General features: G+C 36.5%; 1 long non-coding RNA gene and 1 pseudogene across 1 annotated transcript in view; one reads left to right on the top strand and one right to left on the bottom strand.

The window, feature by feature from the left end:
• The window catches only part of LOC140845098 (uncharacterized), a 137,030-nt gene extending 131,695 nt beyond the window's left edge, over nucleotides 1-5,335 (bottom strand). The window contains exon 1 of the long non-coding RNA XR_012123783.1: nucleotides 5,197-5,335. This is a non-coding gene — a long non-coding RNA (uncharacterized lncRNA). The remainder of the gene's footprint in view (nucleotides 1-5,196) is intronic.
• A 19-nt stretch (nucleotides 5,336-5,354) lies between these two features.
• Nucleotides 5,355-6,425, top strand: LOC118970952 (Y-box-binding protein 1-like; annotated as a pseudogene).
• The last annotated feature ends 2,816 nt before the right edge of the window (nucleotides 6,426-9,241 follow it).

Genomic DNA, 9,241 nt, shown 5'->3' on the forward strand with positions numbered 1-9,241 from the left:
GAATTTCGGGAATATAAATTCCAAAACTGATCACTTCATCACTTATATTCTGAGATATCTAGGTAAGAGTCATTCAATACTTTTGGTCTGGGTTACATTTTTGGAAAACTTTCTCTGTTGAGGCTCAGTAAAACACCTCTTCTTTGAATTTCTAGACATTCCAGTGTTCTGATTTTCTTGGAATGGTCCAGAATTTTTTGTCAAATATCTCAGAACTCTACTTCTTGGTTAGTTTTATTTGTATCACACAGTTTTCTTTCATCAAATTATTTAATTATGCTTAGACATTTCATAAAGTTCATAATCCCTCACTCTTAAGGGTGCAATTTAGTCATATGATGTATGCATTTTTATTATTATAACAATAGTAAGAAAGCATATTAAAAACAGGTTAAATATACTCAGGAAGAAACAGAAAATTTGAACAGACCAATTACCAGCAATGAAATTGAATTGGTAATCAGAAAACTACTTAAGAATAAAACCCCTGGACCAGATGGCTTCATCTCTGAATTTTATCAAACATTTAGTGAAGACCTATTACCCATCACCCTTAAAGTTTTCCACAAAGTAGAGGAGGACACTCATTCTATGAGGCCAGTATCACTCTAAAACAAAAATCAGGCAAAGACACCACAAAAAAAGAAAATTACAGACCAATGTTCCTGATGAACATCAATACAAAAATAATCAACAAAATATTAGCAAACCAAATTTAAAAATACATCAAAAATATCATCCATCATGATCAAGTAGGATTTACTCCACGGATGCAAGGACAGTACAATATTAAAAAATCCATCAACATCATACACCTCCTCAACAAAAAGAAGGACAAAACCATATGATCATCTCCATAGATGCTGAAAAAGCATTTGACAAAATTCAATATCCATTCATGATAAAAACTCTCAATAAAATGGGTATGGATGGCAAGTACCTCAACATAATAAAGGCCATATGTGACAAACCCACAGCCAACATCATGCTTAAAGCTGAAAGCTTTCCCTTTAAGATCTGGAACAAGACAAGGATGACCACTCTTCCCACTTTTATTCAGCATAGTTCTGGAAGTCCTAGACACATCAATTGGACAACACAAAGTAATAAAAGGCATCCAGATTGGTAAGGAAGAAGTTAAACTGTCATTATTTGCAGACGACATGATATTGTACATAAAAAACCCTAAAGAATCCACTCCAAAACTACTAGATCTAATATCTGAATTCAGCAAAGTTGCAGGATACAAAATTAATACACAGAAATCTGTTGCATTCCTATACACTAACGATGATCTAGCAGAAAGAGAAATCAAGAAAACAATTCAATTCACAATTGCATCAAAAAAGATTAAAATACCTAGGAATAAACCTAACCAAGGAAGTGAAAGACCTATACCCTGAAAACTACAAACACTCATGAGATAAGTTAAAGAAGATACCAATAAATAGAAATACATCCTATACTCAATGATAGGAAGAATTAATATTGTCAAAATGTCCATCCTGCCTAAAGCAATTTACAGAGTCAATGCAATCCCTACCAAAATACCAATAGCATTCTTCAATGAGCTATAACAAGTAGTTCTAAAATCCTTATGGAACCACAAAAGACCCCCAAATAGCCAAAGCAGTCCTGAGAAGGAAATATAAAGCTGGGGGGATCCCCCCACACACACTTTAAGCTCTATTATGAAAGCCACAGTGATCAAGACAATTTGGTACTGGCATAAGAACAGACCCACAGATCAATGGAATAGAATAGAGAGTTCAGATATAAATCCACACATATAATATAATAAAGGAGACATGGATATATAACAGGGAAATGACAGCATCTTCAATAATTGGTGTTGGCAAAACTGGACAGCTACATGTAAGAGAATGAAACTGGATTATTATCTAACTTCATACACAAAAGTAAACTCAAAATGGATCACAGACCTGAATGTAACTCATAAAACTCTTAGAAACCATAAAACTCTTAGAAACCATAAAACTCTTAGAAGAAAACATAGGCAGAAATCTCTCGAATATAATCATGAGCATCATTTTCCTGAATCCATTTCCTTGGGCAAAGGAAACAAAAGTAAAAACGAACAAATGGGACTAAATCAAGCTAAAAACTTCTGTAGATCAAAAGACACCATCAGCAGAACAAAAAGGCATCCTACATTATGGGAGAATATATTCATAAGTGACATATTTGATAAGGGATTAACATCCAAAATATATAAAGAACTCACACACCTCAATACTCAAAAAGCAAAAAATCAGCAGAGGATATGAACAGACAGTTCTCCAAAGAAGAAATTCAGATGGCCAAGAGGCACATGAAAAGATGCTTCATATCACTAAAACCACAATGAGGTATCAGGTCACACCAGTTAGGATGGCCAACATAAAAAAGACTAGGAACAACAACTGCTGGTGAGGATGCAGATAAAGGGGAATGCTCCTACACTGCTGGTGGGAATGCAAATTAGTTGAACCTTTGTGGAACGCTATATGGAGGTTCCTCAAAAAACTAAAAATAGAAATACTATTTGACCCAAGAATTCCACTCTTAGGAATTTACCCAAAGAATACAAGATCCCAGATTAAAAAAGACATATGCACCCCTATATTATTACAGCACTATTTACAATAGCCAAGATATGGAAGCAACCTAAGTGTCCATCAGTAGATGAATGGATAAAGAAGAGGTGGCACATATACACAATGGAATTTTATTCAACCATAAGAAGAAAACACATTCTACCATTTGCAACAACATGGATGGAGCTAGAGGGTATTATACTCAGTGAAATAAGCCAGGCAGAGAAAGACAAGTACCAAATGATTTCTTACATTTGTGGAGTGTAACAAAGAAGCAAAACTGAAGGAACAAAACAGCCGCAGACTCACAAACTCCAAGAAAGGACTAGTGGTTACCAAAGGGGAGTGTGGCGGTGAGGGAGGGAGAAGGGGACTGAAGGGTATTATGATTGGTACACATGTTGTGGGGGTGGGGTCATGGAGTGGCATCTTACTACACTGATGGACAGTGACTTCCATGGGGTATGGGTGAGGACTTGATAATATGAGTGAATGTAGTAAATGCAATGTTTTTCATGTGAGACCTTCATAAGTGTGTATATCAATTATACCTTAATAAAAAAATAGGTTAAACATGAAAAACAATAGTGTTCATTGTAAAAATAAAACTCATTTATTTGTAGGAAGTTAAAAATGGAAATCTGTTATCTTCATTCCCTGTTTGCCCTTCATTGATCTCTACTCCTCATCTTTACTTTTCTGCAAGTTACTACTGGTCAGTGCTGTTGATATTTAAAATTATACTTTAAGGTCATTTCTAGACATTATACTATGTAAAATAGATGCATACATGAGACACTCTCCTGGGAATTGACTCATTCATTTTAGTATTTATAAGGATGACTTGTACTAGCTTTTACAAGACAAATGTCCTAAAATCTCAGAGGCTTAGCACCCTGTATTTACTTATCCATTATGTCACAGTTGATATGGTTTAGCTGGCTTCTTCCCCACTTGAGTCAGGCCATCTGGAACACATGGTCTCAAAGGCCACTGCTCTAGGGCATAAGCAATACCTAAGAGGCATCTGGCTCTTGTCTACTTCTCCTCAGAGTTAGCAGGCATTACTTTCCCTTGCAGTCCATTGGCTAGAAATAGTCTTTCCCCTGAAAACTTCCTAAACAGAGGCTGCAGCATGGAATGAGTCACCTGAACATTGGGTGAGCACTCAATATCATCTTTCTTATTCATTTACCACAGTCAAATTATTTCCCGGTGTTAGTATACAACAATGTTATACCAATGACATTTTCCAATCAAATAAAGTTTTTATAATATAAATATAAATATAAATATAAATAATAATATAATATAATAAATATAAAATAATAAATAGAATATAATAGAATATAATACAATACAATACAATACAATATAATTTAATTTAATTTAATTTAATTTAAAATATAAAAAGTATCCTTTTTGGGGGCCTGTAAGACCATAAACTTAAAACATTAGCATATATCCTTAAAAATCTAAAATATTGTCCAGATTTGGTCATATCTCTAAACATGATAATAAGAGGAACAAATAGGAACTGAGGACAAAAATATCTAAATGGAGTATCTCCTGAGATAATACAAGTTACCTTTTCATCACTGTACTAGAGGAAATTAGTAGTTCTGAAGCCAAGGGCATCAACAGTATTTTGGCTTTAGAAAGAGAATCTCAATAGTGGCTGACTGTATACACACAGTTTCGAAATGTCCTAATTCTGCTCTGTACTGTGTCAGTACAAGAACATTGTTCGGAGAAGGAGGTTTGGGACACCTCTGATCTCGTAAAAGCTGTTTTAGCTACACCCACACAAATCACAGCCATCTTCTTGAGTGATTCAGTCTTTTCATGAAATAACAGTTTTGCTGAAACTTTATGCCCTCACTTAAATTTGACCATGAACTATTAGTTTCTTTTCTATGAAATGTTCCTGTTAGGTTACTGACTGAAGCAACTTGTCTCTCTGTATTATTGAAAATAATTACAAAAAGCCATTGAAATATTCAGTCAATATTATATTGAGACAGTTAATAATAAAGTATGGACTGTATCTATAGCAAAATATGACAATGTTATCTTTTCTGAAAACTTTTTATTGCATATTGGTTTTATCTGATATCTTTGATGATTACTAGAGAAATTCCATCATCAAATTTATACAATTTGATTAAAAATTTATCAGCACTCTTATTTATAATTTATGCCAACTCTTTTTGTAAATGATACCAAAGCAAGTAGGATTTACTCCCAAGTTTTATCCATTTAATTAACTAATTTTTGCTCATTAGCTGAAAAATGTGCTTTTGGTGGGATTGACATGATTCCATAGGAACCCAGCTCAGCACTGATTTTGAAATAAATTTGAGGTGGTGTTTTCATTAGTGGCACTGCAATGCATGTGAGCCGAATCTCAAATAACATGAAGGTAACCATAAGCTATCATTTTGTCAATTACTGTGATGGTTTTGAGAAATGGGGTGATTTGGGAGTTACCTATTCCCTTTCAGAAGCTCTTTTTAAAGTTAACTTTCGGATTCTGCTTAGTGTGACTAACATAAATGTTTGCATATTTTGGGATACTATTTTAGATTTAGGAACTTACCTAGTAACACCCCTGTCTGATCACGGAGAGTGCCATTTTCTTTCCTTTATATGACTATCAGATTCTTTGGGCCCCAGAATTCTCAAATTCTAAAGACTAGGACAATACCTGGAATATATAATGAATGAGAACAGAATAAGGTAACTATGTGTCGTAATATGAAGCTTAACAGGGTGAGGGGCCCGGAAAGCCCTCAGCGCCCTGGCGCTGCTGTCCTAGTTAGCATGGCAGCCCGGCGGAGTGGCAGCTACCCCGTCACAATCACCGCCCTCCTGGGCAGCCCCCACTTCAGCGCTGCAGACACCGAGGGCAGCCGCGAGCCGGTGGCCTCACAAAGACGGCACCTCCGGGCTGGGACAACAAATTCATGGCAAGGAAGGTTTTGGGAAGAGGGTAAGAAATGGATACGGTTTCATCAACAGGAATGACACAGAGGAAGATGCATTTGCACAGCAGACTGCCATAAAGAATAAGATGGGGAAGTACCTTTGCAGTGTTGGAGGTGGAGAGATGGTGGAATCCGATGCTATGGAAGGAGAACAAGGTGCAGAGGCAGCTAATGTTACCCACCCTGGTGGGGTTCTAGTGCAAGGTGGTAAATGGGCAGTAGAGTAACCATTACAGGCACTATCCACGTCGCAGGGGTCCTCCACACAGTCACCAGCACAATGAGCAGTAGTGAGTGGGGAAGGAATGGAGGATGGGAGACCAGGGAGAGAACAAGGTCAGGCTCAACAGGGTGGCCCCATTGCAGGCGACGGTGCTTACCTCACGCAGAGACCCTGTGCACATGGACCACAGTATCCCAGCCCTTCTGTGCGGAGAGAAGTGATGGAAGATGCTGCCGACCCCAGGGTGCAGGAGAGCAGAGTAGGCCAGTGAGACAGAATATGTGTGGGGTTACAGACCACGACTCTGAGGGGTCCTCCTTGCCAAAGACAGTCTTGAGGGAATGGCAATGAAGAGGATAAGGAAAATCAGGGAGATGAGATCCAAGTCAGCAGCCACCTCAACGTTGGTACCTATGCAGGCACCCTGAAAACCCTAAGCTACAAGACGGCAGAGAGAATTTATCTGCTTCAGAAGTGGGGCTGAGTCACCGCCTGCTTACCAGCTCTACCATCATCCGGTTTGTTCATCCAAGAAGAAATGAAGATGAAATTCTAGCGATTATAAAAGAACAGAAGATTGGAGCTGAAGGCCTTAAGTGCTTGCTTTTTGCCAATTGACCAGATAACCAGAACTATCTGAACTACCTAAGCAGCTTGGGGTTTTTATTATTTTTACCTAAAGATGTTTATTTTTGGTAATGACAAACATGTTTTTTTTTTTAATAAACAAAATTCAGGTTTTCTCAATACACTTTTTAAGGTGTAAATTGTTTCATATTTGGTCAAGTTGAGATTTTTAAGAACCTCATTTTTAATTTGTAATAAAAGTTTGCAACTACATTTTTTTCCAAACAGTAAACAAATAGCAAGCACCTTAATAATGGTTTTATAATACAAATAATAATAATATGAGGGTTAATAGCCATCATATTTCATTTGAAGGCCTTTCAAATACTTGTGAGTCTCATAACTGTACTGATTTGAGGTAATGGCAAATGCCTACACACAGATATTACATTGAAACTTATCAGCCATGAACATATTAATTTGAATTAGCTGATCTCTGTTTAGGATGCAGAAGAAACATGACCAAAGACAGTTTGAGTCAGTGGAAAGGGAAGTTTCAATGCATATAGTGATAGAAAAAGAAATAAAGCTTAATAGAATCTCCTAATTAAAGAACCTGGAAAATTAACTGCTTATAGTAAATGAATAAAATGAATACAGATGGAAGCTGTGGGTACACTGAGGAAAAATGTCCTATTAAATAATTTTATACAGTATTACATTTCCACAAGAGGTCTAAATATAGGAAACTAACAAAATATCTGTATCCAGATAGAACCAGGTGGAATGAAACTGGATAATCATTGTGAGATGAGGAAGGTGAGGTAAAGCTAAAAAATCAATTTGCCAGTGGGGAAAAGATAGCTATAGAAGATTTTCTTCCTTAGTTTAAATAATCAATTAATCAATGCATTTTATGAGGGCTTCTAAAGATTGCAACAGAATTATTGTAGAATGCTTCCAACCATCTTTCCACTAAAGAGACTGCTAGTCTGTACCAGTCTAAACCTGGCCTCCATGTGGGTGGAGTCGGGGTTCAGCAGAGCCACCTGAGTTAAAACATCGATAAGCCTCACAATCTGATTTAATAGGTCTTAAGAAGGGGCCCAAGAATTTCAGCTTTAACAGGTTTCCAGGAGCTGTTGATGCTGCTTTGGTGAACTACTGACGCAAATTTTCCAAACAAGGCGAAAATTATTTGCATGGTAACTGGTGCAGATTATTTTATATTTGATAACATGAATTGAGAAACATTTTTTTCGCTATTGTTGTTGATCTTTCTTTTGACCTTGGGAGTTAAGTTTCCAAATTAAATATTTGTATGTTATATAACAGCTATTTTCTATTTAGTTTTGTTATATGCATTTAAGGAAAAGCTGAGTAAAATGCATTTTAAACAGAATTACTTAAAATTCATATCTATTATGGGCTCTGAAATTCTAATAGGATGAGTTGACTTTTAGAAGTTTCTGATGATCACAGTGGAATAAAAAAGTCAAAATCAATTGTTCTTTGAAACACATTCTGGATCAGCGACCACATAGAGGGCATTACCTTTAAAATGTGAAAGCTGCCATCGACAAGATGGATCACAATAGCTCCACAGGAGGTGGTATCATCATTGGCCATGTCAATGATCTGTACAATAAAATTCTGTGGCTTTTTGTGTCAGTGAGCTAAAGTGAGTGGATTATTCATATATCTAAAGCCTTTTGAAATCACATATATTCTTTTTGTTACTTCTAAATCAAGGAGGAAGAGAAAGTAATGATCAAAACAGCATATTAAAGCTGCAAATTACACTGCTCTAGAAATAAGTTTAGTCATCATTTATATTACTTATGTATTTGAGGAAGTAGAATCCGGCTTGCTTTATTTATCTGAGAGATAATAAGTATGCCATGAACATTTCTAGACTTAGGAGTTTAATGTCATGAACAACTATAGTATATTGGTATCTAACATCCCATGGGGCCATTGTCAAATTCACAGACATTGGATTAGCTGTGCCACTGGTCTAACCCTCCCGGTATTCTACATATCCTTAAGAAAATGTTTTGTGAGTGGTACGGGTATTGACACTAATCTTCATTTATCATTATATGGTTTTAAATCATTTCACAAGTATATTCACATACATGATCTCTGGTAATATAGCAATCTTGTGAGTTAGGCAAGGCAATCCCAGGACCAAAGCAAACCTCACTTAGTGAAATAATGAAAGTTCCTAATCTAATTGCTGTAAAACTGCCCACTACTACCTGGTGCAAAGATAAAGTATTAGGAGCAGTTGTAGAACTTTACGTCTTCTATCCCCACTAGCAAACTGACATTTTTATGGCAGTGAAGGGCCACTGGACCTCTGCTCTCCACCTTATAGGTCTTTCCTGTGATTTTTCTTTTTGCATGTCAGTGCTGCTTGTAAAGAAGATCAGGAACATAAGCCACAAAATCTAGCACTTTTTTCCAGATCTTGTGCCCTGGTGCCTCTTGGTTGTTCATTGGAACTTGCAATTTTTCATCACTAGCAAGTTCCATAATGTCTGTATTACACAGTATAGTTATTACATTCGCATCAACAACAGGTTAATGGGAAATGTAATACATTCACTCCAGCATATGTGTGCCAGTTACAGAAAGACTGCTAGGAGTAAAAGAGTAAAAAGACATTGTATGTGGCTCCAATGACCGCACTGTCTAGTGTGGAGACAGGCATAGAAAGCAAATATTCCACATGAGGTTGTAACTACAATGGAAATATATAGTATGGGCAAGGGAAGCATATGAGGATGAGTATGTATTTGGTTTGCATGGACAAAGGTGAAGGTAGAGATTCAGAGAAAATGAAAGCGCAATTTTTTCAGTAC

This window comes from Manis javanica, chromosome 2 (genome assembly GCF_040802235.1).
Source record: "Manis javanica isolate MJ-LG chromosome 2, MJ_LKY, whole genome shotgun sequence".
NCBI lineage: Eukaryota > Metazoa > Chordata > Mammalia > Pholidota > Manidae > Manis > Manis javanica.